This window comes from Desmodus rotundus, chromosome 13 (assembly GCF_022682495.2).
Source record: "Desmodus rotundus isolate HL8 chromosome 13, HLdesRot8A.1, whole genome shotgun sequence".
NCBI lineage: Eukaryota > Metazoa > Chordata > Mammalia > Chiroptera > Phyllostomidae > Desmodus > Desmodus rotundus.
The window spans coordinates 74,159,942-74,168,408 of record NC_071399.1 but is presented as its reverse complement, the minus strand read 5'-3'; positions in this window follow the sequence as shown (position 1 = coordinate 74,168,408).

Genomic DNA, 8,467 nt, shown 5'->3' with positions numbered 1-8,467 from the left:
TTTCAAAAGAGGGAAATACTTCTTATTTATATCCATGAAAATAAAATAAGTTCTTTTAACTATTTTTATGTTGATAATCTGTATAGCTTTCGTTCTGAACTTCTGATATTAGAACAGGTTAATTTTGCTTACTCTGCGTTTGTAATTGCAACTATTTTGGCATTTGGTGTCTGTGTTTGGTTGGGTATTTGGAGTTGTCTTTCGAGGAGGATGACTAGTTTTCTTGATTGTTAAAATACGAATTAAGAAACATATCATATGGCCTCATGCCACAGCTCCCTACACAATATTTTCAACAAACCTGGTTCTCAACAAACGTATCTTGATTTTTGTTGGAGAGCTGACCCAGAGGGGTAAGGTAAGTTCAATAGTTACCACCAGGGGGCAGCAGAGGCTGCAGGATCTCAAGACCTGGACTTAGTTCTACCAGCTAAGGTGGGTACAGTCCTGCCCTCTTCTCCCATTTTTGCTGGATTGCAGTCTTCAGCTGGGAGTGCACCTCAAAATGGTCCAAGGAGTTTTGAATCATAACCTCTGCGGGAGTGGCTGGGGTACACGTAGTTTCCGAAAGCTATTGGTTATTCTCAAACATAAGAACAGGTAAGAAGAGAGACTAGGAAAGCTCTCCAAGATCTTCCCCATGGGTTGACCTTAGTGAAAATATAGACCAAAGATACAGAGTTTTCAGGAGCTTATCTGGTGGTATTTGGTCTCATTTGGTAGTCACATGAAAGGAAGAAGGGTGGAAGAACATGAACTGTTTCCCCGAGGTCCTCTAAGGACTCATGTTTTAACTGGTATGGAGCTAAAGTTCATTAGGCTCACCTCCCCTGTTTAGCTGGCCCACAGAGACCTCTGGTTATTCCCTTTAACTCTGGCTCTCCAACTGAAGTCGTCCCCATGCCTTTAACTCGAGTCAGTAATTTCCCCCTTCACTCAAGAATATGCTTCCCTCTTTAGTTCCCTCTTTATGTAGCTTTTAGTATTTGCACAAAAATGATTACCAGCGGTTGCAGCACCTAGTTCTGATTCTGTCTTAAATACAGTTTTTCTGAGGTAGAGTTTCTTGCAAATTATCATTCCTCCCATTATGCTGGACTCAGTGGTAGGTAACTTTTTCTTCTAAAATCATGTGTAGAATGGTATTTCCATTTGTATCTTAAGAATTCAATCTACAGTGCTTAAACAAGGATTAAATAAAGACTTGGAATAATACAGGGGAAATTAACAGACATTTTTATGACTCTACATGTTTCTTACCAGGTAGGATTTAGTTTCTGAGCTCACACACTTCATTTTACTTAAAACAGACCCTGGAGAACAAAGGAGATGAGGACTGTACTTCCCTCTTGCTGTCAATCAGCTCTTCTTTCAACTCTGGGATATTGCAAACTCCCCTCCCAAACAGGTGGAGGGGTTCGAATTTTATTCTGAGGGATTTGAGAAGCCTTTGGAAGGTTTTAACCAGGAAGGAGCAGGTTCAATCTGTGTTTAAAAAAGAGGGATCTGACTGTTCTGTGATGAACAGATGGTAAGAAAATGAGAGAAAAAGGAAGAACATCAATTAGAAAATTAGGTGATCTCAGAGAAGCTGTTGCTTGGTCTGTGGAAGCAGTGATGAAGATAGAGAAAGTAAACACACTTAGAATATACCTCAGAGACCCCAGGTAACCTCTGCCGATTTTTGTGTGGTACGATGGTGGGGGGGGGAGCAAAAGGAATTTGGGAAGGCGTGGGTGGAAATCTAGCCTTCGCTTCTCTCACAGCCCTTGCGTAGGTCTCCCGGCATCCAAATTGCTGCTAGCGCTCCTGACTTACAATGAAATTCGGTAGACTGAGACCAAATGAGTTTGTCTTTCCCTATTCTGCATTTTAAGGGGTTTCGTGTGTTCTCTTTTACACAAACATGTGTGCTGAAGAAATAACATATTGTGCAGAAGGCCAGACAAACACGTGTGACCGACACTGTACTGTTCAGAGACCAGAAATGAGCACCAGGAGGACGACTCGTGCTCGGAAGGCCTGCCCGCAGCACGGGGGGACCCAGGAGTCCACTTCAGCGAGGCTCGTCACTGCACGTCCAGTCCTGGGACCGCTTGGTTAGAGGTCAAGAGTGAGGCGTAGCTGAACTTTGTTGGACTTGGGTCATAACTACCTACGCATTTCTCAGCTTTGCTTTAGTGTTCCATTTTTTCAGCAAGGCTCTGACTTCTCTCTTTTTCTTTTCTGGTCACGTGTGTGAAAAATTTTTAAATAGAATGCTCAGTAGTGACCCCATGATAGCACCACCTGAGTCTGCATTTCTGTGAGTGAGTCGGGCAAGGCCCTTATCCTCCCTGAGAAGTGACTGCCACATGCAGAGTTTGACTCAATGGTCCCCAATGCCCTCCAGCTCTACCAATCTATGACTCCTATCTTTGAGGGCCATGTGAGCGTAAGGCCGATTTTTGAGATCATCTGTGGCCTGCCGGTCTTTGTTGTAAATGAGAAGCTCAGCCTCCGCGTGGTATGTCAGCAGTCTAAGAGAAACACAGACTTAAACTTTCAAGGCAAACGAGCTGTTGTTTCAATCCCATTGGAAATACCTGTATTTCTTATTGTGGTCGTTGAATCAACATTTTAGTGTTCCTTGGGACTGTAATCATTTTCTTTTAGACATCTGGGGTTGGTTTTTTTTTTTTTTGAATTCTGTTTATTTCTTTATATGCCACCTGCCTGTTATTTCTTTGTTTTTCCCTTCTGAAAAATACATAAAGTTAATCAGTTAATATACAAAGTTAAATTGTCAAATCCTCCTGAATGAAGAGAATCCACATTCTCTGTGTGGTCCAGTGGTTCCTGGGTTACAAAGACCATTGGCTACTTCAGACCATTGAATGTGTTTATAAGGAGTTAGTGCCCTGCATTGGGTTAATAGTCACGTTTTTCAGATTCCTAATTTTTCTGTAATCTAATACCTAATGCAATGTGAAGACAGATAAAAATAATATATAGGCAGTAGGTTAGCAAGAGAAATTTCTCTTAGATCACAGTGGGCAAACAAGTTCAAAGTCAGACATAGTGGGCAAGCTCCGCTGGCTTCCTGGGCAAAGGGAAGTGATGGGCTATGCGTGGTTACCTCCATGAGCCCAGAACGATCAGACACCTCTGCCCCCTCTTTCTTGTTAGGGTGCTTTATTGGTTATAAAATACAACAAGAGGCTTAGGGACTGTGACCTCTCAGAAGAAGAGTCACCAGTGTGCATTCTGGTATGTAGAGAGGAAGATAATGAACGGATGTTACCTCCTACCTTGTGAACTGAAAATCCAAACCAATCTTAAAAGCTGCTGGTTTTATTCTTCTCCATTTGGATAAACTTGAGAACTTGCAGAATTTGGGGATTCTCAGGTGGCCTACACTAAGGTCAAACAAGACTGCCACTTCCATGGGTTGTCTTGCTCCTAACTTGGCTGAAATATGTGAACTTGAAATTGCTCATCCGCTCCTGGACCTTTTTTTCCTAGTTGCACCAAAAGTGTCCCTTCTCACATTAGTCTAATTCACCCCAGTTGGCAATTGGCAGCTGTCACCTTTTATTGTTGTTTTAGAGGCTGCTTTTTTTCTTTTTTCCCCTAACTTCACTGATATATATTTGACATGTAACATTATATGTTTGTGGCAGCTGTTGCTTTGATCCATGTATGTATTGCAAAGGATTACCATCATAGAGTTAGTTGACACCTCCATCAAGTCACTGAACTACCATCCATCTTTTGTGGCGAGAATATTTAGGAGCTACTCTCTTAGCTTTGCTCCTGACCGTTTAGGAACCAATGTAAAGCGGACAGTGGACTCTGTAAAGGTTTTGCACGTGGGCTGACTCCACACTGAGCACAGGCAACTAATGGCCTGCTCATCTGGACATGGTTTCTGTGCAAACCAGGATAGTAGCTGTACCACACACAGTTCTGAATTATTGTCAGGTTTTTGTTTCATTTGCCTTACCTGTCAGGGGCATGCATCTCGAAGTAGAGCTTAGCCAGGAAGTTATTCTCTGTTTACAGAAATTAAAAGCAATCGCACTTCTCCCCCCACTTCCCATTCTCCTCTGCTAGGACTGTCCAGGCAGCTGCAAAAGGCATATTCGGTAATGAATGCACAGGAAGAGAGCAGCACCGATCACAAAAGCAGCATAGGACCAGGGAAATTTCAGTAAACCTGAGACTGCTCTGTAATCAGTGTGTGAGTTCCGATACAGAGAAAGGGTGATCCCATTGTAAGACGCTGCAAGCACAGAGTGACTCTGCCCTGGCTTGGAGGGTGGAGGAGATGCATTGGACAAGGTTGAGGACGATGGCAGAGGGTTACCTGCCAGGGGGAATTTACCAACCTCTCTTGGAAGATTAAAGTTACCATGAAAACCACGCTCTAAGGGAAAGTGGATGGACTCAGTCAACAACTGAAATGAGATTTTCATGCCCAGGACATTCCAGCCACGCAGATTTGTCTCTGGCTGAATGAGGAATTTTGGTATCTTTGTGACGGCCACAGTTAGCACGCACATTCCAAAGCCGGTTTTTGGCCAACTCTTTATTTGCATTTTCCTTAGGAACATTTCATGCACCAGAGCAATAATTTTGAGGTCTGGATAAAAATGCTCTATAAATATGTGATTAAATTTTGCTTTTAAATTTGGAGACTCAACTCTAGTTACAGTTGTGAGTACTTTCAGATGGGGAGCCACAAGGGTTTGTTTGGTCAGGAAATACTAAAAAACATGGCAAAGCTAAGGCTTGTATTTTTAGAACAGGAGGGATAAAGGAGATCATTTGGGACAGGCAATACATTGTGTGTAAATAGAGGAACTTATCACATTTCAACTTGCGCTTTAATTCCTAACCCACATCTGCCCTCCAAATGCTATGTTCAAACGCAGAGGCAGAGTAGCAAGAATATCCACATATGCAATGAAGCTGCACCACACAGGGCGTGAGATCCCTGTGCACCTTCAAAAGCAGGAGAAAAGGTTCCAGTGGAAATGTTAAATGTTTTAGACCTAAAAATACTGAATCCAGTAATGAAATGGTTCATTAAGTAATTTCTAAAAAAATGCCTCACTGGGGGGACTCTAGAGGACACAGATTCAGGGCAAATTTTAACTCAGGAAATTATTTGGTAAAAACAATCAAAACTTAAAATTTAATGTGTTCCCAGGGAAATGCAATGAGTAAAACCCAGAAGGTTGGAAATTTTTACAAAAAAAATGATTCATTTTTGTTTATAAAAAAAGAGTGGAGGGGGAAGAACCTACACACTAAAAGAAATTGAAGGTAAGTATCAGCCATTTTAATATATGGACTTCACTCAGAATTTTATTCAAATGAACCAAACTGTGAACAAAGAAACTTGCACAGCATTTATAAGGCAATTAGGAAAATGTGAACACCAACAGGATATTGGCTAATGTTAAAGAAATACTATTAGTTTTATTCAGGTATAACGTGTTTAAAATACACAATTCCAATCATTTGAAGATACATGGTAAAATCTTCACAGAAAAATTAAGTTCATGTATTAGACTCCAGATTTTTCTGGAAAGAAAGCCAATGGAAAATTTTTAAAAGGGCAGGATACTTGATTTCTTAGCCCCTACCTCATTCAGAGACTTTTAAGAAATTCCTATTAGCAAAAAATTTGGGTTTTTAAAATGGTCTTTGGTATTTACAAATTATTATATTCAGAGGAAAATCATCCTTACCCCTCAGAGAGTAAACAAAAGAACTACACATTCAGTGTGCAGGAGAAAACCCATTTTATATATCGTTATTTTGATTCAGGGCAGTCAGAATACTTCCTAGGCGGCCTGTTTTTCCAGTTATGCCCATTTCCCACCAGGATGCATTAGGCATTTTCTCTCCTCCAGTAGGAGGTGCCCAGTAACGTCGCTTCCTGACTGCAGGGCGCTGGGCGGGGAAGCCACCCAGCTGTGTGTCTGCAACAAAGCAGGGTGCAAATCGCAGTCGGGGTTGTGTGGGGTCGTGCAGCCAGGCGGCTGTCTGTACTGACACCATCTCCCATGACTCTTGATCGGAGAAGAAACTCCAGCCAGCCTGCAGTACTCTGATGGTGACCAGACATTCTCTGTACCTCACTCTCCCTCCTTTGATTTCCCATATAGTGTCTATGGGGTAATATGCTTTGTAGTTGGCTTGTGTGTATAGGTTTGAATTTAAAACGTTGATTGCTGATGGCTTAAATGAAGATATTCGTAGGAGAAACTAAGTAAGAGAGTTACAAATCAAAGGCGAGCCCAGCAAAATGGAAAGACTTTACAGAGAAAAAATAAAACAACAAACAACAGTAAAAACAAAGGCCATAGTAGAAGCTGGGAACCAAACAGACACAACACAGGTAGAAAAATCCAATTAAGCAGCTGAACATGTACATTAGAGGTCTTGGAACACAAAATAAAAAGAACTTGGGAACCAGACAGAGGATGGAAATGGAATGGAAAATAAATTGAAATCAGAGGACATGGTAGACTACCCAGACAGTGGGAGGTGGGTAAGGGATGCTTCACTAGTTATGTACAGGTGAGTTCCGGGTCCACTCATTCATTTCTTCAGTAAAGATTTTGGAATACGTTCAGTGTACCATGCACTCTTCTGGGCACCAGCGATGCAGTGATGAACAGACAACAGGTGCCCATAACTCCCTACCTGTGGTCTGTATCCAGCAGTTATTGCTACATTCAGAAAGAATAACTTGAAATTCTCTCACAGAGATGAAGGCTTACTCTGAAAACTAGTACTACACATGAAGGAAATAAATAACCAAAAGCATGTGTACCTCTTTATACCTAAAGGAAGCACCAACAGTGGATGCTTATCTGTGATGAACAGCTGACAGACAGCTCCCTCTCCACACACCCAGACATAACCCAGGCTAGTCTCACCCCCATCACAGAAAGTGCAAAGTAAACATTTCTATATCCAAAGGGGAGAGTGCAGTAGGGGATGGGAATGCTTTGCTTTCTCTCCCCCCACCTCTCTTTGGACCCATTTCTTTCTATGCTTTCTGAGGAAAATGTGTCTTGAACAGCTTGAATGGTTTCTGAACAACAAAAAAACATCATAGAATGTACAACAGAGACCAAACAAGGGCAAAAGAGACACATAACCAAAGATGAGCTGTGTATATAACACATGTTTCAAATCAACTGGCAATCTCCACAGATTGGGTTAGAGACGAAGAATATGGCACCTAAGTTCTAGTAAAGAAGCATCCATTTCTATTTGCTTCTGCCACTGGATTCTCAAGGACCTAGCACATTTTCTGGTAAATATTAATAAATATTTATTGAATGAATTAATGACAATTACAGAGACTTTAATGATAGCAAAGAAAATGATGTCTTCAAAGATGGTGATCGTTCTTGTAGTCTTGCATTCCTTATGTCTATTTCCTGTCTTATTTCAGTCTTAACGCCTGCTTCTCTGGGCACTCATGCTATTTGGTGTTCTTCATCCGTGTTAAGCTAGACAGAACACCTTTCATCCATGATACTATCTAAGGTGGTATTATATATAGGCAATTAACATGCATTAGTAGTTCACATTTTATGCATACTTGGGATATTGAATTGAGAAGCTTTCTCTCCCTCCATTAGAAACAATTCAAAATAAACCCAATGAGCATATGTCAGCTCTCAGTAATTCAAAGACTGATTATCTCTTCAAAAATTTTTCAAGATTCTGTGCTGTTTTTTCCTTTGACTGGCGGACAGGTTTTCCTGAGATCAGTCAAAAATTAAAATGGTTCATTATTATGTAGGCATATAATACTCTACTGGAATCTTTAATTTCATGAAGTAGTGTAGAATGAGATGAGGAGACAAAAAGTAAAATGCATCCGGAGATTTTTTGGAATGTAGTCACCTGTCACTGGGTGACTGACAAAGCCAAAGCATGTTAGTGTAGCTTTATATTTCCTACTCACTTTCTCCCCATTCTGCGTGTGTCCTGGGATGGTAGTGACAGATCACAGGATCATACATGAGTGGGTGGTGGGCGGTCAGAGTAACAGTAGCAGAATATGAGAAAGAGTTTGGAATCAAAGCTACATCTTCTTTACCAAGAATCCCACACAAGCACCAAACAGAAGCACATTCATGTCAAATGAAATTCTAGCAGAGGATAGTGTGGCAAAAATGTCTTATATAAATGTGAGAATTAGATTCATGAATGCATTTAAAATGTTCAGTACAATGTTGGCTATTGTTTGGGTGCAATAGACACTAACCAATATTATTTTACCTTCAATAGAAAAATAATTCCACAGCCACATAAAAATCACAACTAAACTACAGAACAACCATCATGTAGAACCTCCTGAAATCTGGCCGAGTGGAAGTCCTACAACTAGGGATCTAATGAACAAGGCACATCAAGACTGGTAAGAAGATTGGAGGTGTAAGATGGGCTTGCC